The 20,694-nt window shown below is 43.4% G+C and overlaps 1 long non-coding RNA gene across 1 annotated transcript in view; it reads right to left on the reverse strand.

Annotated features, from left to right (window-relative positions):
• Positions 1-9,045: 9,045 nt before the first annotated feature.
• The window catches only part of LOC144782691 (uncharacterized), a 564,841-nt gene continuing 553,192 nt past the window's right edge, over positions 9,046-20,694 (reverse strand). The window contains exons 5-6 of the long non-coding RNA XR_013601208.1: positions 9,683-9,735; positions 9,046-9,077 (exon numbers count right to left, since the gene is read on the reverse strand). This is a non-coding gene — a long non-coding RNA (uncharacterized LOC144782691). The remainder of the gene's footprint in view (positions 9,078-9,682; positions 9,736-20,694) is intronic.

Consider the following 20,694-nt stretch of genomic DNA (forward strand, 5'->3'; position numbering starts at 1 on the left):
CACCTCTTGGAAGTCACCTACCCCTCCAACTTTCATGATGGAATGTGCCACACTGGCCCTAACCAAAAACTTTTTCGAGTTTAAGGGACAACTTTACAACCAGACGCAAGGTACTTCCATGGGGAGTACCTATGTCCCAGTGTGGCATGCCTTTACATGGCAAGCACATATTCCACAACTCTAATCCATACCATGAAAACATTCGGTTGTAGAAGCGTTTTATAGATGACATCCTGATCTTCTGGACAGGTGACAGTGAGTCATATGGGGAATTCTTTCAGTGGATTAATAATCTCAATCCATATCTTAACTTCACAATCACTGCATCCCCATCCCAATAGCCTTCCTGGATCTAATGATCAGAATTGATGGCAGGAACCTAACTACGACTATGTACAGGAAAAGCACAGATCGCACAGACTCCTGCATTTTAACAGCCATCACCCCAAAGCACTGAGAGAAAACCTGCCCTTTGGACAGTTTTTAAAGGGTGAGGAGGAATTGTAGCACCATTGAGGAATATAAAACTGAGTCTACAACTCTAGCAAACAATCTAATCACCAGAGGTTATCCTCGCAGGAGTGTTTCTCTCGCTAGAAAATGAGCTTGTAGCAACGACAAAGAGAGCCTCCTGGAACATAAGGCATGTTAACACACTAACACTGAACTCATGGCGTGTGTTACCACGTTCACACCTCCCTCTAACAAATTGAAGAAAGTATACTGATGAGACACTGGCACATCCTAAACACAGGAGTTCTGAGCTCCGAACAACCAAGCTTTGCGTTCACACGCTCCAAAAACATTAAGGTCACTACACTTGTGGCACGTGCAGCGCATGTGCCTTCACCACAGTGCACAAAACTATCACTGTGAATAATTCGTTCACCTGGGAAATGAGAGGACACACAAACTGCAATACAACCAATTGCGTCTACCTCCTGACCTGCCCACTATGTGGGGATGATGACCCACCAGATAAAAGTACGCATCTCAGACCATCGCAGCAACTTTCGATGCAAAAAAAGCAATACCAAAATGTATGCTCAATACCTGGAAAAAAAACACTCTCCAGATTCCATGAAATGGCTTGTTCTAGAAGCCAACCCTAGAACATCAAACCAAAACCTTTTTACAAAGGAACAAAGATGGATACATCGGCTATACACAGACAGCACTGGCCTCAATGAAGAAATACCCTGGAGCTCCATCAAGAGCTAACATGTACTCCTTTGGGTTTCTTCCCAAACCTCTGCAGCAAGCTCCCACATGCTATAGTTCCATGGACCACATGTCAATGGCACCGTACTTGGCAACTGTCCAAAGATAAAATACTCCTAGCCAGATGAAGCACTTAACTGACTACACAGAGACTGTACTTACTAATGACCAGGAGTAGTCCTCATCCATAATGTATTCTTGTGGACAGTCCATAACACCAGCAGAACTAGATTCTACTAGTATGTATTCTCCACTAAGTAACCGCTGGCACACTGGCAAGACTATTGTCATTACTTGGTCATAGCCACCAGGTGCGCCTCACTATGCAAAGTGACCTTTAGGCAATAGATACCGCTTCAGTCACGTGATTCATACTCGTGCTGACCGGGTGAATTTTTGAAGAATTTTTATGAATTTTGATAAAAAAGGTTTTTTGATAACTGGAAACCGATAACTAATTGATAGGATTCAGCTGACAACCTTAGTAGTCACAGTTTCTACCAGTCCATTACTCTGAAGAGGTACCGAGCCACCACACAGACAAATACATAGAACACCACTCTGTCATGGCCGCTGTGTACGCTTAACTAGACCATGTGACCAGGAGGCAGTTGACTCGGTCCCAGTCACGTGATACACACTACTGCAGAAATACATGGCTACCCTGCCTACCACCACCTCCCGGACTCTGTGGTGTGGGTAGGTCAGGAAGCACCACACTAGGCGTAAAAACGTGAGTACAAGGATCACGCTCCCAGGGAGCAATGTTCACCAGCACCGGTAATTCGCGACTATCAACTACACTTAGTTTGCGGCTCCCTTACTAATGTAGTCCTTTTCCTCCATTCAATTGATAGAGTCTTTTGGCGCAAACATATTTTCGTCACCGATTGCACCTCTTGACTCATTGTGCACATAGAAAACCTACGCCTCCACCCACAGACGCTAACGCTGGGCCAACCCATGGGTTGACCACACAGGTTTCAAAACCGAGGGCACACATATCATGAGGGGCATTTATGTATGCATATCTTTGAGTTGCAGAAACCGGGGAGTGATCAAGTAGCTAGACTATACTAACTGCACCTCACATTTGGGCTGCGTTGGAATAGTAGACTCTATGTGCAGCCCCCAAGACATCACGGCTATTACAGGTTGCTTACAAGTCATTTACATATCGTGAAGTTACCACACCGCAGATTTCACCGCATCTCCCACTGAGCACATAGCACAACAACGCCTCCACCTGTTGGGTTACAGAGAGCAGGGAGTGACCAAGCAAGTGAGACTCCATTAACCGTACCTAAACATTGGGCGGTGTTGGAATAATAGACTATATACACAGCCCACACAACACCAGGGTTATTCTAGGGTGTTTACAAGAAAGTTGCATAATACAGAGTAACCTTACCTCTGACCTCACTGGTGACCTATACATGGGCAGTGTGGAAACACATAACTTTGGACCCAACATGCACAACCTTATGGTCACCTCTCCTTTATAGGGTATTACCTAGGGGTGGGTTGAATTTGCGTAATCGCGTTAAGCAAATCTCTGCGAAACTGTAAAAAATCTCTGCGAACACGCAGAAATTCGGCAAACACACGGAATTGCTTGTTCGCAATGCTTTTTTACTGTTTGCCATTGCTGTTTACATGCTTGGGTGAAATATCTCGCGAACACACATTTGAGAACGCGAACAAGCAAAACATTTGGCAAAGTCGCGGAACGCAGAATTTTGGCCAATTTTGCGTTCTCCGCGGAACGCAAAATTACCCAAATTCCGCAAGCAGAGCGGAATTTACTGCCCAGGCCTAGTATTACCCAGTAAGGAGACTCTTGCACTCACCATTGATTACTGCATTGACTATGTTGAAACAGGACACCTATGTCCACAACACCACCCCTAACGGCGATAAACACTAGGTTAATATGTGCTTGAACATTACCATGTACAAATTTCACAACTAGTTGTTTGTCCAGTACATGAATTTTTATTGTTTTCATTGTTGCCATTCATTCCTCCTTATGTAGCCCAACTTACATGCTAGTACAAGCCTGATGTGTTGACCACCGGATACTATCGAAGCCTGGATACTTGATACAACTAGGTGAGTCCAATATACTTTTCCGCTGCGGTTTCGGAGATTTCACATGGGCATACAACCACCTTAGCTCACTGTGGGTTTCCACCAACTTGTTTTAATTTTATGGTACTCAAGCGCACTGGCGCTCACCACTGATCATTCATAACCGAGATTGAAGTCACTAAAAGGCATGATCTGATATTGTTTATCTATGTATATACCTGAAATTTATGTTTCTTTGTCTCTCCAATACAGGCAGATCCAGATCATCGCAGGTACATTGACACACTAGACAGTTTTCTAATGTGATTTTGATAAACATACAAAGTTTTTATAGTGTAGATAGTTTTCGTTTTCATGGTCCTGGAAAATTCGCAAGTTAATTGACACGAACGCGAGAAACATGTTGACCGTTATTTTTTACTAACTGACACACAAGTAGGAGACATTATACGCCAATGAGTGCCGGTTTCACTGTTTTTAACTACGGCAGGAGACCCCCAGAATGAAAATTAATCTTCCCCAGGTACTCCCAGCCTCATTTTAAAGTCACCTACACGTCTACACCCTTCTGGCCCCACACCCGCACTTCACCATACAGCAGTTGGATAAAAGATCTCTGATAAAGTGCCCATCTTTGAGGTGAGCCCGTTGGGTATCGCACCGCTGACCCAACGAGGAACAGCCCATATGATGAAGCATGATACCTGAACTGGTGTGTGAAGGCACTAAAATCCAACCAATGGATGCCCAACCGGAGATCTCTTCGAGACACGGTTGTATCTAGACTATATGTGACTCCCCCAACCCCTTACCCTCGAGGAACTGCGCAACAAACCTTTCTTGACTTCATGGAAGGTTAAACACTCATCGGTATGTGCCAGTTAGGGCATTACCTATTGTTTTATTGGCTCTTCCTATCAAGACCTCGACACCATGTGTGAGAGAGGGGTTGTGTCTAGCACCCATGCCTTGGAGGAGTGGTTGAACTTACAATGCTTTTAAACAGTTCCTTAGGGTAGAAAAAGCAGAGGTTAGATTGTTGTTTCTCCTTTTTATCGCACTTCACTGTTTATGGAAGGCATCTCTTGAGTCAAAGATTACACCGAGATACTTCTAATCCAGCATGGGTTCCAAGGCAGAACCATCCAGATGAAAGATCGATGGCGGGCATCTTCTAGTGCTCACTAACTTTGTTATGGTTAACTCGAAGCCCATGATTTGCTGCATAGAAGGCAGTTGCCAAAGTTAATCGGTGTAGGCCGACCTTGGTGTAACTGATCAAGGTAACATTATCCGCATACACCATGTGTGAAACATTGAATCCAGACAATGTGGGAGAGAGATAATTCTGCTGAGAGTAGTTGTCAGCTCCATGGATATTAGTTGAGCATGTATTAGTGCAGATGCATTTAATGGCCTTTAGGAATAAAGGAGAGATTTCCCAGCTTTGCTAGTTGGACCACATGATGTTGCAGTGGACTGAATTAAAAGCAGAACGAAAGCCCACAAAACATCGATGTAGATTTGAGAAGTGATGTCTAGCTTCGTTGATTAACAGAGTAAGCATTAAGATGTTAATGGTTGTGCCTGTTTCTAAATAAACCAAGTTTGATTTACAGGGACCAGCGAGCCTTCTTCAGCCCAGTCTATCAGTTTGCTAAGTAGAAGTTTGACAACATACTATGCCTCCACATACAGTAGGACAATCAATCAGTAGTGTGAGTGTAATGTTTTGTTCCTTGTTTATAGACTGGAGCTATGATCGATCCTCACCATTTGTCCTAGATTTGCCGTAGATAAATGTCCTAGATAACCTGATTAGTCATACAAAGTGAACAGTTGTTTCACCCAATAATGAGTGTTCTGTTTAAAGCTCATCTGTGGTAGGCCATTGGGGCCCAGGGCACCATCACGTAGTCTGGTGATGATTATTTTCTCCATTTCCTCTCGATAACATTGCGCGACTAGGGCGTACTGCCAATGGAATTGAAGACCAAGTTTGCAGTGCCCCTGTGGTGACTTTGGACCCCGGGTCATTTCGTGTAGGTAGGTGATCCAGACAGCTTCTGAGTTTTTGCAGAGGAAGAGGGCAACCGAGCGCTAGAGGCATGCTTCACCAAACTCCAGAAATCTCTTGGGTTGTTTCTTCTGGAGGCCAGGAAGGTTGTATAGTAGTATTAGTCTTCTTCTGACTCAGCTGACTCTCATGTAGTTTTTTGGACAGTGATCTCGGCTTGGGAAGGATCACACTCCATAAGGTCAAAATTGAACTATTTTGAAGTAGTCACAGGCATGGTTCAACTTCTTTTAAGCTGTAATAAATTAAGTTGAAGGCCTTCTGGCCCAACTCTGTGTTGAAACTGGAAAATTGACTGCCCCACGACATTAGTCCTGTTCATCTAGGAGCAGTGCGTGGAGCTGGGCCCACTTTTCCAGAGGGACATAAGTTGATTTGCATAACAGCTACCAGTTATGCCTGGATATATGTTCCACCCACTCAATGGATCCTGTTGACTAGTAAATGCTTCTGTAGTTAGTGATGGCGCCTGGTCCTATGTCTGGATGGGCCTGGTCATGCATTGAGCAGTGTAAGCGTATCAGGATCTTTTGAAGTTGAGGGTCACTTTCCAGTTGGCTTTTCAAACAATAGTTGGTCATTATCTGAAATAGAGCCTGAGACACACAGGTGTAATTTATGATTGAGTTGGAGATTGCCCAGTGATAGTTAGACTGAGCTGGAATAAGTGGGTTAATGTGACCATTCAGGGAACTCATGCCCAGATGCTCAAAGTCATTGGCGGACAGCCAAGCTCTAGTATCCTTCCTTTGTGTTTGAATATAGGTATGTCGCAGATCTGATCATGTATTTCTATTATTTTTTTCTCATATTACAGCCTGCAATACCTTCCTATTGAAGTTGCTGGTCATAACAAAAACCTGAGCCAGAATTGATGCCTTTTGGGCAATGATGAAAGCAAGTAAGATGTTTATTGTCCCTTTGTTCTTAGAAAGTGAAGGGTGTATGTAGACATTTATGTCTAACAAAAGAGAGGGTCCCCAACGCCCAAAAGGGCAGGGTGCCTGAAGACAAATGTAAAAAAAGATTCCCTTTTGGGTGCAACCTTATATAATAGAAACACTTTCTAACCACAACAGCTTATTCATACAGGAGCAGAAAGGAAGAATTGTTTAAAAAAAGACAGTTTATTCAATAGAATATGTTAAAAAAGCTTATCCTTTCTTGTCATCAGACACAATTAAAGATTAAAAAAATATTTTCATTCACAAGATTATACACAATAAAAACTCATTACAATATACAAGTGGTAAACAGAAGCCAAAGGAATTGATGAGTCCTTTTAGCATGAGGTAAGTACAATAGCAACACTTATAATCCCGCTCTGATATCCAACTAATTTTTCAATCTAAGTTGTTATCACCAGGACTTAAAGTACTTCATCTCATAAAAGGGGCATCGACGCGTTTCGGTGGGCACAATGTTTAGAAGCCAACACCTTCTTCAGGATATAATGATTTCATCCCACATTAAATTTAAAACATCTGAAATGCAAGAAAAAGTGTCTTAGATAATTTGTATTTGTATTTATTTTATTTTAGAAGTTTTCTATAGCGCTGGCCAGACCAGAGGGTATTGGAGCGCCTTACAGTCGATGTGGAGAAGACAAGTGTAGGACAATACAAACAGATTCATACATGTTCAAAGATTAACAGAATTGTCTGGCGCCAGAGGGGCGAGTCTGAGGTAGCGTCTTTGAGGTCATCAATGTTACAGGGTGAGCTGTTGTGGTAGAGTTCGGGAATGCACGGTTGAGGTAGAGGATTTTTAGACGGCTTTTGAATTCTGGAAAGGAAGGGGTAGTTCTGATATCCACAGGGATGCAGTTCCAAATTTTTGGAGCATTACCGGCAAAAGAGCGGGTTGCGTTTTTTTGTTTCCGGGTTTTCAAGGGGATGAGTAGGAGGGAGTTAAAACTTCTGAGATTTCTGGATTGACCCGCTTTCTTGAGTTTAGAGGCTAAGTATTCCGGTTTCCCTGTGTGCAAGGCTTTGTGTGTAAGGCAGGCCGTTCTGAAGCTGGCGCGCATTTCCACTGGGAGCCATTTTAAATCTTTGAGTGCTGGAGATATGTGGTCGAATTTCATTGCACCAGAGACCATTCTGGCTGCTGCATTAAGAGTAGATTTAAGTGGCGCTAGGTGGGATAGGGATGTGCCGGATAGGGTTGCGATTCCATAGTCTAGTCTGGACAGCACCAGTGCTTGGGTGGCTTGTTTGAGATCACTCTGCGGAATGTGTGGTTTGATTTTGTTGAGGAGCTTCAGATTGAGGAAGGTGCTCTTCGCAGAGTTCTTTATGTGGTTCGTCATTGATAGTTTGTGATCAAGAGTGATTCCAAGTGATTTTACCGAGTTAGTCAGGGTGAGATTTCCTTTGAGAGCATCAATAGCTTTCACCCATTCAGTGATTTGAGGGTTATCCTCCTTGTTGGATATGAGGAGGATATCGGTTTTTCCTTGATTGAGTTTGAGGTGGTTCTTCCCTAGCCAGTCTTGGATTTCTTTGAGAGTGTTGTTGAGCCTTAGAATGTCGTTAAAGGAGGCGGTTTCTATGTAGATCTGTGTGTCGTCTGCATAGAGATGGAAAGGGATGTTGGCTTTCTTCAGTATGGTGGTGAGGGGTACCATATATATGTTGAACAGTTGAGGGGAAAGGACAGATCCTTGGGGGACCCCTCTCGTCACGGGCAGAGGGTCGGATGTGAAGGATTTTATTTTAACTCTTTGGAAGCGGTTCTGAAAGAAGGAGGCGAACCATTGCAGGACCACATCATCCGCACCTGCTCGTTCTTTGAGGGCCTTGATGAGCAGCTTGTGGTCTACCGTGTCAAAGGCCGCTGACAGGTCTAGGAGTATGAGTAAGCAGCACTGATCTGAATCAAGGGAGTTGCGGATGTCATCCACTATGTTCAGGATTGCAGTTTCGGTGCTATAGCCTTTTCTGAAGCCTGATTGGTTGTGGTCTAGAAGATTGATGTTGTCAATCTGATTGTTAAGTTGACGTAATACACATTTTTCTAAGATTTTGGCTAGGAAGGGCAGGCTGGAGACTGGTCTGAAGTTGTTTAGTTCATTAGAGTCTTGGCCTGGTTTCTTCAGGAGAGGAGTGACCTGGCCGACTTTGAGGCAGTCAGGAATGATGCCAGTTTTTAAGGAGCTGTTGATGATTTCACACCAGAGTGGAGCAAGGGTGAGTTTCAGGTCTTTGGCCATTTGGGAGGGGATGGGATCAAGGTTGTGGGATGAGGGTTTGGAGGATGAGAATGAGATTAGATTGAGGATCTCGGCTTCATGGATGTGGTCGAAGGAGGACCAGGCGATAGAGGAGCTTAGCTACAGCATTTTACATTAAATACAACCATTGATAATTCTTTTTTTTTAAAACACATCCTAAATGCTCCACATAATACACTTTACACATCATCCTTACACACATAGATTCCAAACTTGTATATCAAAGTATAAAATCAAATTCAAGGAACCTTTCTTCAAAAATAATCTATCATTTAAAAGGGAACACTATGCAATTTCATATTTGGCATATGTGAACATCATATGATATCCATGTAAATGACGCCGTCACAACTCTGTGTTGTTAGCTGATGTATTATACACCGTAGGTAAGCCAATAATTACCTTATACGGAGAAAGCTCAGAGTCTCAATTTTTTCCGGATATATGATCTAACTGTTGGAAAAGAGACGTATTATGAATACTAAAGTTCTCCAGATATATCTGCAATGTATGCTGTATACAATATTTCATCTCTAGCACATACCTTTGAAATTGGCGCATTCTTAGTTTAATTATTCTTTAAAGACCACTCTTGCATCTATCAACGATATTATCATCTAATCTGAGGGCATAAATAGAGCCATGTAATGACTATAATATTGACTTGATTTCAACTGAGGTAGACTACGTTACGTTACAAGGATTAAAACTAGAGAGCGCGGATATGTTACGCCGCATTTTAGAAATAGACCAGAAAAACGCACGTATACAAGGCTACCCCATACTAACTATTTTATACTTAACATATCGGGGCCTGCCATTACCTCATAGGTTTGCTTACATATTCAGCCGTGTTACAAAGGTCGTTACTTCACACGTCTTAGCCATCTGACAAAATAGTAGTCAACCTGCCAGATAGCCCAAAGCTCACATACTACCAATTGTGCACACCTTAAAGTGCGTATTTCAATAGACATACTAGCCCAGCATATAACAAAAAGGCATATAATATTGCCATTCATTTTCTATAGTTGGTAATATTATGGTAAATAACATACCTTACACAAGCAAAATCGACAGTTGGCCGAGGAATGGGAACGTTTGTTGAGACCTGTGTAAGGAAATCTAGGATATCAATATTTTAGACTGTATTTAGAAAAAAAGACATATATTCTATTCTGTGTTGGCTATAATGGAATCTTTTATGTTGTGTAATTTCATTAATTCTCATTAATATGTGTGAGTTTCCCACATTGTGATTTACCGTGATTTTCTGTAACTTGCGTTGTGATTCCCATTATGTGGTAGAATCATTCATATGGGACCACAATGGAATTAGTACAAGATATTAACTGTAACATCTATGTCCCGTGTACATCCTGATACCTTGATACTGTGGCAAAATCGTTTGCAATTACATCTTTGGCATATGAAAAATGTCGAGCATTTATAATGAGAAGAATATTAGAAGGGTCGAGTATACATCCTGATAACAATATATTGTCACATTGATGGCCGTTTATTGGAGATGAATAGGTTAGTGAGTGCTAGGCACGTTCGTACATTTACAAGGAGAATACAATGTCTCATTTAGGACCTCTTATTTAGGGCCCATATGAGATTCATCTATAACGTATGGTAATGAGTACTACTCATGCTCTTGTACTGATATGAATATCTAGGAGCGAAAGGTTTAACATTCGTAAATCATAAATGTGGTAAATATAACATGTCGAGCCTTATTATATTGAATTAAATGAAGGGAACCCAGTCGCTTTTTATTTTTACTGCTTCTTTTATTTGATGCAGATACCACCCAACTTTTATTTGAATTTGTGGGTGTTGTGATTTATTTATTTATAACCACATTTACAAGTTGCTTCACTTGGATCAACTAGAGTAATAGTCCGAGGGTTTTTTTTGTCGAACACCTGAGGCTAGTGTTCATATACAATTTTTACAATAAACATTCAAACAAACATTAAGACTACAAAACTATACATTACTATACATATTGACATATATTTACATATGATATGCAATGAATTGTTGTAGAACCCTACTAACAATTTTTACCACCAGGCCCTTACTGTATAACTTCAATGTAATTGGGGACTGGTTGCACTAGGGCATGCCTTTTTCAAGCACTTTTGTGTCTGAATTCACAATATTCAACTAATGGCCCTTAGCGCAATAAATGTTCGAGAACAAATCAGGTACAAGTGAGCCGACGCGTTTCCAAGCCTGTGTCTTGCTCGCCAGGCTTTTCTTCAGGGCTTTTGTTAGTTGGGTACCTAAACAAATCAGGGGAACTCTCGTTTAAAAAGGGACCTTACATTTGCATCAATGTTGTACTTTAAGCCGTTTGCGTTATGTATTACCTTTACAGGCTGTAGGTTGATTCTATCATGGTGGGAACTCCAGGGCTTTCAAAGATTCTGCAGGGGTAAGAGGAGCTTATTATATCAATACTCTATGTTTATGCAACCAGCTGTCCCGATAATTAAAAAATGGAGGGCAGGACTTACATTTATAAAGCCTCCTAGTTGTATTGTAAGAGGGAATCTGTTTTTCTTTATGCTTTTTTTCTCTTTTGTTTTACTCGTGTCTGTCCAGGCTGCTGCGGCAGGGTCTATGTTAAATGAGACGTGGGGAGAACCTTTAGTAATCGGTTCATATGTTTTCAATTTGTCAAATGACAACTTTAGCTTGAACTTGCTTACTTGGGGGTTTAGTCCGCGGTGCAGCCGCCGCTTTAATCAGATGCGCGAAGCCGCCTATGGTTTTGTTTTCAAGGGTCTCGCGTGTAGCTGCAAGGGTAGAATTAAAAGGATTTATTTAGAAATTATACCGTGTTTGCGCCTCGTTTACCCCGCGGTTAACTGCCCTTACCTTTGAATATCATGAACGCTCATAGTTTTCCTGCCTGCTTTCGTGACGAACTGGTGTGCAGTGGTGGTCGATCACCTGACCACTTGTATTTGATCCTGTCATGTGATCAAAGGATTATGGGAGATGTAGTCCCGAGTGAAAGTTTGTGGATCAGCGTCTTTCCAGCGATCATCAGTGTACGATTCAGATTTCGAATTGTTCGTTCAATCCTGTATTCACGCAGTTGAACTTAGCAATTAGGTATGCTTCTCTTTTTAATAACAAAGTTTCAACATTTCCTCCTCTCGGAGGAGTTTTTATTCCAGATAGTACAGACCAACGTAAATCTTTTTCAGTGTGGTTCTTCTCTACGAAGTGTTGAACCATTGGTGCGGTCAACACTTTCTGCTTTATTCTAGAGCGGTGTTGGGCCAATCTCTGTGTGATGTGTTGGTTTGTTTTGCCTATGTATATTTTGTCGCAAGGACAAAGAATTACGTAGACAATATTTTTACTTTTACAGTTAGTGAATTCATTGTGATTCCACCTAATGGAGTTGTGTTCGAATTTAGTCCCCTCTATTGTGCTTGCACATGAGATACAGGTGCCACATTTATGGTGGCCCTGTATTGGACTCAAATTCCATAATGTCCGTAGATCACTTTTCACTGTTGAGACACCCAAATCAGCTCTTATTAATTGTTGACCCAGGTTTTTGTTCTTTTTTAGGGCAAACATCGGTCTTGCAAATGGGGCTTCTAGATTTGACAACATGTGCCAATTTTTTAACACAATTGATTTAAATTTGTTTGTCAGGGGACCATATGTGGAAACACACACCAGCTGTTCCAAGGTTTTTTTTTCTTTTTTCGTTAACAATACCTCTCTTGGGGTAAACCACGCACGTTTAGTTGCGTGCTTTAGCATCTTTTTCGGGTAGCCTCTCGCTCTTAATTGCTCACAGAATATTTCAGCGTGTGTGAAATAGTCCTCTTTTCTTGAGCAATTACGCCGAATTCTTAGTAGTTGGCTGTACGGTAGATTTTCTTTTAAACTCTGTGGGTGGAAACTTTGATAATGTAGAATGGTGTTTTTATCTGTCTCTTTCTGATGTAATGTGGTAGCTAGTTCGTTATTGTTAACAAAGACCTCGACATCCAAAAAAGTTAAGCGGTTGTTGCTGTGTGTCATACTAAATTTGATGTCTGGATGCCTGTTGTTTAACCAATCATGGAACTCGGCCAGATGTTCCTGAGTCCCACTCCAATGGCACCAGACATCGTCTATGTAACGATACCATTTTAGGATATGCTTCTTGTATGGATTGTTTTGATAGACAAATCTTTCCTCGTACAGGGACATGAAGAGCTCCGCCATCTCCGGAGCATAAGGACACCCCATGGCGGTGCCCTTCACCTGCACGTAGAAAGTGTCTATGAATCGGAAGAAATTTCTTTTTAATGCCAAGCTGGCCAAGTCTCTTATAAGTTTGGTGGGAACTCTTTGTGGTTGTGGCCTGGTGTCTAAGTAAAACTCAATGGCTTCGAGTCCCTCCTCTTGGGGGATCTGGGTATACAACGAGTTAACGTCGAACGCCACCATTAGTTCTTTCCTCTCATCAAAAGGCAAGTTTTCAACTTTGTTGATGAAATCTCCAGTATCTTTAATATGAGATTTTACATCGCTCAAGAATGGTTTTAAAAAAACGTCCACATATTTGGCCAGTGGTTCTAGGATAGAGTCGCACCCGGAGACTATTGGTCTTCCGGCGGATTTTGCAGGTTTTTGTGCACCTTTGGCAGGAAGTAAATCACTGGAGTCCGAGGGTTTTTTTTGTTCATATATTCAAACTCTTTTGGGCCCAGTATGCCCTCATCCAATCCTTCCTTTAATATGATTTGGATCTCTGCCTGGATCCTATCAGTTGGATCATCTGTTAGTTTTCTATACCATTCTGTGTTGTCTATTTGGCTTATCGCTTCTTTGATGTATTTATCTTTTTGCCACACCACTAGGGCTCCCCCTTTGTCGGCCGGCTTCACGACAATGGTCGTATCCTCGCTTAGATGTTTTATTGCTGCCTGTTGGTCTTTCGAGATGTTTCTCTTTACGAATGTCTTTTGTTGGCCCAACTGCGTGATTGAGGAAAGAACGGCTTGTTCAAATGCGAGAATTTGTTTAGGAACCATTTGTGATGTCGGAGTAAAAGACGACTTATTTGATAAGTTGGAAGGTTCTGATGGTCTTGTGTATTCTTTGTTTGGAAATAGGATTTTAATCTAATTTTCCTGAATAGATCTTGAGCCTCTATTTTTAAGTTAATTATGTCTGTTTTGACTATTGGGACAAATTTGAGTCCTAGTTCGAGGACTGTTCTCTCATGTATTGTGAGCTGTTTAGTAGAAAGATTAATGATGGACGAGTTGGTTATGTCTTGTAGTAGTTCTTGTTGCGGGTTCTCATCTCCCATGCTTGCGGTTGGGGTTTGAACCTTACGCGGCCTCTGCCTTCTCCCTTCTCTAAAAAAGTGTTTTGTCATTTTGATGGGCCTTCTCTGGGGTCTTGATCACCCGAGGAGTCCTACGATGAACTCTCTGAGAAGGTGAGAAAACGGTTTTTAGAGCGACCCTGATATTGGGAAAGTGCTCTACGGGATTCTTGTTGGATATAAAAGTCCTCCCTCAAGTATGGATAGACCTTTTCCAAATTAAACACTTTACAGTCCTTCTCAAACTTATTGATTCTGTAATTTATTGTTGTATCTTTGAACGTTTGAAGCTCTTTTTCGATTTTTTCTAGTAAAGCCTTTGCTTCAGTTGTATTATGATTGTCAGAAATCTCTTTAGTCAAAGCGTCTATTTCCTCTTGTTCTTTTGCACAAATTCGTTGAGCAGTCTCTACTGTATGGACCATAAGGTCCCTGCTGCATTTTGTGGCAATATAGCTGAAACCTTTTTTGTACACCGGGTCCTCTGTAAAAACTACTGGCACATTCTTAACTTGGAGCCCCCAAGGAATGGTACCTGATTTCAAGTGTTGAAACAAAAAATGCCCGTGTAGTTCCGTCCGAACGTGTTTTTTGCTCAAGCGCATTAATTTGTCAGTTTCGTTCTGTTGCTGAGCATTAGTACTCAATTTTAATGACGCAAATGGTGACGGTCCTGAAATTAAGTTTTTGGTGTATGCCTCTGTGAATGACAAAGTTTCTTCCTCGGACATGTTTTTATAGGCTGAGATGCAGCCTATGTGTTTAAATTATTCTCTGTGTTAATTCTGAAGCTGGCATTAATTTTGAATGCAGGGACCTCGCGGAAGGGTTACCGCTCAAGTACATGTAAGAAGGGGGAGGTTGTGTCCGAATAAGCACTGGGTAGGACAACGTAATCAATTGAATTAAATAAAGGGAACCCAGTCGCTTTTTATTTTTACTGCTTCTTTTATTTGATGCAGATACCACCCAAACACAATTCTCTGAAAATATTCAGCAATATTGTCAAGAGTTTTTAATGTATATGCTTGATGTATTGCATGCTGAAGGTGTAGATGTAGATCACCTGTTTGGGCTTTCTTATCAATGGCAGCATGACTGCGAGAACTGTAGGGTATCAAGTACTACTAGTGTAGACTCAGAAAGATTTATATATTTAACTTTGCCAGGACTTTCAACAAGTGGATTGAGGACTCCATAGACACTGTCCTCCCTCCCAGGAAAATCAAGCTAAAAAGAGCACGCAAAACCGCCCCCTGGTACTCGGAAAAGCTTAGGGAGTTAAAACGACAGTGCAGAAAGTCGGAAAGGAAGTGGCGCCTGGGGTACGCTACCACATCAAAGGATAGATACAGGGAAGCCATTAGGGCATACAAATGTGAAATCAACTTAGCCCAAACTACCCACTATAAAGAAAAAATTATGGCAGCTCGATCAAAGCCAAAAGAAATATATTCGATAGTTAAAAGTCTCTCCAAAACCTCCCCTCCCTTGGTTCCAACCGACAACCCTACAGCCCGATGCAACGAGCTGGCTGACTACTTCTTTCAAAAAATCAATAAAATATACTCTTCCTTCACAGCCCCCACCACAGAGACTATTACTGCCACGCCACCATCCCCAAGCAATATATCACACCCTCCGCGTGCATCCATGAGTACATTTCCACCTCTAGACCCGGATTCACTCAAATCCCTCGCACACCAAATAAAATGAGGTTCCCCCCTTGACCCAGTGCCCCCTCAGATGATGAACATGGCTAATCAAGTCATTTTCCCTACCCTCATGGACCTACTTAATAGCTCCATGCAAACTGGAGTGGTCCCCCCCCCTGGCAAACAGGCTATGGTGAGGGCACTGCTTAAAAAACCCACCCTTAACCCTATGGACCCCAACAATTTCCGCCCAATATCCCTGTTACCTTGGGCAAGTAAAATTCTAGAAAAACACATTAATCATCACCTCACCAACTTCCTTGAGGAGAACTCACTACTGGACCCCACCCAGACAGGATTCCGCCCAAAACACGGCACAGAAACTGCCCTTCTGGCCGTAACGGAGGAATCTAGGAGGATCTTGGATCAAGGGGGGTCAGTGGCAGTGATCCTCCTTGACCTAAGCGCCGCGTTTGACACAGTGTGCCACAAAACCCTGCTGTCTCGTCTAGTCGATCTGGGGATTGCAGGAAACGCTCTCGACTGGTTGGATTACTTTTTGAGCGGAAGGACCTTCCAGGTCTTTGATGGCGACTCCTGCTCCACGAGTAGACCTTTAAACTGTGGGGTTCCCCAAGGCTCCTCCCTAGGCCCCACGCTGTTCAATGAGTACATGAGGCCGCTGGCTGAGGTCGTCCGACAATACGGTGTCAAGATCATCTCGTATGCGGACGACACTCAGCTGGTGGTCTCTCTGGCACAGAAGAACAGCAGGCTTCCCCAAATCAACCTAGCAGCATGCATGGAGGACATCAGGAGATGGATGACAGCATCCTCATTAAAACTCAATGGTGATAAGACCGAGATAATGCTCCTTGGCCCCCCCACTCCCACGCCCATGGACCAACTATGGCCTCCCAGTTTGGGTCCGCCCCCATCCCCGAAGGAGGACATCAAGAGTCTGGGAATCTGGCTGGACAAAACCCTTACCTTCAATACGCAGGCAACTAAAACAGCAGCAACGTGCTTCGGGATCATCCGAATGCTAAGGAAGATTCTGCCTATTTTACCCCATGAAGCCAAACAGATTGTTATCCAGGGCCTCATCCAATCCCGACTCGACTTCAATAATGCCCTTTACCTAGGAGCCCCTGACTACGTGCTGCAGAAACTTCAGCGCACACAGAATTGTGCAGCTCGCACGCTTCTCCAAATTCCGCGCAGAGAATCGGCTAAACCAGGGATCAGGTCACTACACTGGCTCCCGGTCAGGGATAGCATTAAATTTAAGACTCTGTGCATATCGCACCAAGCCTTCCACAGAGCCAGACCTGAGATCAACCACACTCTTCTGACTCCCTACTGTCCTGGTAAGTCACTTCGCTCTGAGAACGCATTCCTTGCTGCAGTTCCCAGAGTAAAAAGATCCAGAGCAGGAGTTAGGTCCTTTTAGCTTAATGCTGCTAAATTATGGAACTCCCTTCCCTTTTCACTTAGGTCCAACCCTATCTTGTCATCCTTCTGTAAAGAGCTAAAAACACATCTCTTCAGCAATTAGCCCCCACCTGGACTCCTCCCCCCTCCCCTCAGAGTTCTGTTATCTTCACTCAGCGCCTGGACGCCCTTGGGCAGCAGCCGCGCTATACAAAACTCCTTTTCATTTCATTTCATTTTCATTTCATTTCATTTCAAACCTATGGCAGTGCTGCTAACCCATACAGGTTGTCCAACAACCCTGTAACAAGTTGGGCAATTGGACCACCATAGGATCGCTGCTGCTGCCTCGGTTCCATGATCCCTGGCAGTCTAGCTGTGGTGTGAGTCTCCTTTTTTTCTGGTGGTGACGCTGCAGCACTGCCAAGCATGTTCAAGAGTTTTCTCACTGACACAGTTTTCATGGCAGTGAACCTGCCATGAAAAGTGTGGCAGTGAGGAAATGACTGCCAGTGGATACATGCAATGGGTGCACATTGTGTGCCACTTTGAATGCATGCACTCCCAATTTCTGCAGGGCATAGACATGACAGTTTTGTTATGTTACATAGGTTTATAGAGCGCTCATGTACCCGAAGGTGTCTTGCCTCTGTTCTGAGTGAGCGAGGTCAGACCTGGTTGAAAGGTGCTGTACGGTTACTATAGCCTAAAGAGCCAAGATTTGAATGCTTTTCTGAAATATAATAAAAAGTTATTCTGAGAGTTTTACAGCCTATGCCCTGCAGAAACATCCAATAACTTCCCAATTGCGGTGCCTTTCTAAGGCTCATGTATGAGCCTTAGCACAGCACCACTGTGGGTCAGGCACGGCAGGACTGCCTGACTTGAATTCCTGTCGGAATCAAGCAGACGGTTGTAATATGGCTTTGGCAGTGTGGCAGCAGACTGCAGGTGTGGCGGCCCGCTGCCACACAGCTAAAGGCATAATAAGGCCCTTATACTCTTCAGTCTTTATACTGTTAATGTAGGGGCTGGTTTGTATAAGCTAGGGTATTTCTTCTTAAACTCAGTACATAGTCTTAGTATAAGGATGATACTGCCATCACAAATAGAACAGCCATAGGCCTAATAGAAGCATTTACTGATTTGGATCAGTAGATGTAGTATAAAGTATGCTTTGCAGTACATTATAAGGCTATTGAAAATCACCCAGGAAATCACTGACCAATTAGATAAATAAGGCTGAAAGCCAAGTTAATTTATGAAGAGTCAAAATCATGACATTTTATGAAATTCTCTAATACCTCATCATTTGTTGTGGGTTGCTGTCCTTAAGACATGGAACAAAAGATATGGTTTTTCCCATCTGAGAATATTCCTAGTTAAGGAAGGGCTTCCAGACCTCGTAAATGAGGAAAGGTGATTATTATGGGGATTATTAGATTCACAATACAATTTTTATGCAAGTTTCCAAAAGCACTGTGACAAGAATTTGCTCCACATATGACATTGTCTTGGAAATCATCACATCCCCACATCTAGAATGGTAGAAGTACCGAGCACTTATAAAAGTTAGGGAGACTTTTCTTTGCTTTCTGCTGCCAATTTGTTTACCTGCTCAGTGGGACGCCACATGAAGCGAGGGAGGAACCCCTAGAGGGGCGAGGGACCGAGGGGCATGCCGCACAGCCCGCAGCACCAGCCACACTCTGGGGAGGACTGCAACCCCCAGAGTGCATCACTTGCTCTCACAGCTGGCGTGAGTGCCGCAAACGAGGGGGTGGTGGGGTCATTGCACTTATAGCGCTGCCTCTCCCACTGCAGCGCGGTACACAAGCTGGACGATGCCTGCACGAAGCCTGGACAAAGGGCGGGCCCATCTAAGACCGCCAGAGACTGGAGGAGGCTGGGCTGGACCACGGTATTGACATTTATATTGTGATATCTGGACATATTATTGTTGATATAGCTAATTGTCATCTAGCTATCAGTTTTTATATTGATAATTAGCCCCCCCCCCCCAGGAACTTGGTTAATTAAAAGTTGGAGAATACACTGAACGACCCCTGGGAGATAATAGAGCAAGGGAAAGAGGATGAGCAAGCGAAAATCCCTTACAGGGCATGGGTGGTTGGGACCTTTGATGCCTTTTTGCAGAGGGGCGAGCTGGTCCTAAGGCATGAAATTACTCTAACTGAACTTAGGTTATCACTCGAGCTGCAAGTTGGTCCTCTGTGCCCACAAATTCACCAGTCAGAAATTTTAGCTATTACTTCAGCGGGACCCCCAAAGTCTGACCTACTTAAAGAGGCCCTGGGGGAGGAAACCCCACTGATGCCTTCAGTTACATCCTCGGCCGTGCGGGAAGTATATAACCACGTCATAATAACCAAACCCAATGTCCAGATGAGAGGCCAAAAAATGAAGATCAGCCAGGGCAAAGGAGTAGCGCCCCCATCAATAAAAAGACGAGGGCAGGGACCAAACACTGCATCATCAGCAGTGGCCCATGAGCCTACAGGGGTCAACCCTGCAACGGGGGGGATTCCCGACACGATTCACCTAGATTTCTGGGAAAAACTTGAGTGCATTTTTTTTGAACCCTAATTAGACCTGTGCTAACTATGCTATCTGCAATAGAAGAAAGGCTACAGGGTCTAGAAGGGGCTGTTGAACTTCCCTGGAACTCTCACATCCACCTGTACAGATATGTCGCGAGACAGAGTTTACCGCCAATAACTCCCAGGGTCTTCCAGGCCCGAGCGCATTGCACAACACACATGTACTTAACACTGCACCCGTAGTCAGGTCCTTAGTTAATCCTGAGCTTGAAGTAGCGCCAATGGCTCCTTGCATGCCGTCCTCCCAACAGTCCCATCAACCTCTTTTAGAGATTGGCGGTTCAAGTTGCAGCGAAGTGACCTACCCTGCGCGCACCTCAACCCAGGCAAATCAGGTAAATTCTATCAGGCCACAGACCAGGGAGAAAACAAGGGAGTCTAATGGGAGACAGAAAAACAGTAATCTGTCAGAGTCAATGTTTTTACATCTCTCACCAGAGGCAACACCTTACAATGTTGTCCTCACTAATGTACCCCTTTTACATCAGGGAGTTTTTGAGCATTTGTCTTCCCTGAAAAATAAGGCACCACACGCACTCTCCATCAAGATGGGCCACTCGAATGTTCTATTCTCAGAGTTTAAGATGGCTTGCCGAATCCCTTGGGTAGGTAGCGCACCGAAAACACTGGCAGGGGATTGTGTAGTAGACACTTTTAGATCTCCAGATTTGGTCAGAAGCATCCTTGAAGTGTCCATGCGCCACATGGTCAGAAAAGGGGGATGGGTGTTGTTCCTCTAGGCTTCTTCTATCAACCTTCTCTGCTGCCTAAACAGGCCCCTGTATTTGATAACAATAGTGGTATTCTACAATATAGATATGGCATCCCAACATCCAACTCTTTTGACCCCCTCTATAATCTGGACGGGGTAGACTGACTGGCATCACAGCTAGGCAACATCGAAGGCAAGAGGGAGCAACAAGATATTACTACCTTAGACACCTCGCAGTATACGGGTCTAACATGGAACGTGGAATTAACTAGGGCCCCAATCCCCAAGT

Source organism: Lissotriton helveticus, chromosome 9 (assembly GCF_964261635.1).
Source record: "Lissotriton helveticus chromosome 9, aLisHel1.1, whole genome shotgun sequence".
Classification (NCBI taxonomy): Eukaryota; Metazoa; Chordata; class Amphibia; order Caudata; family Salamandridae; genus Lissotriton; species Lissotriton helveticus.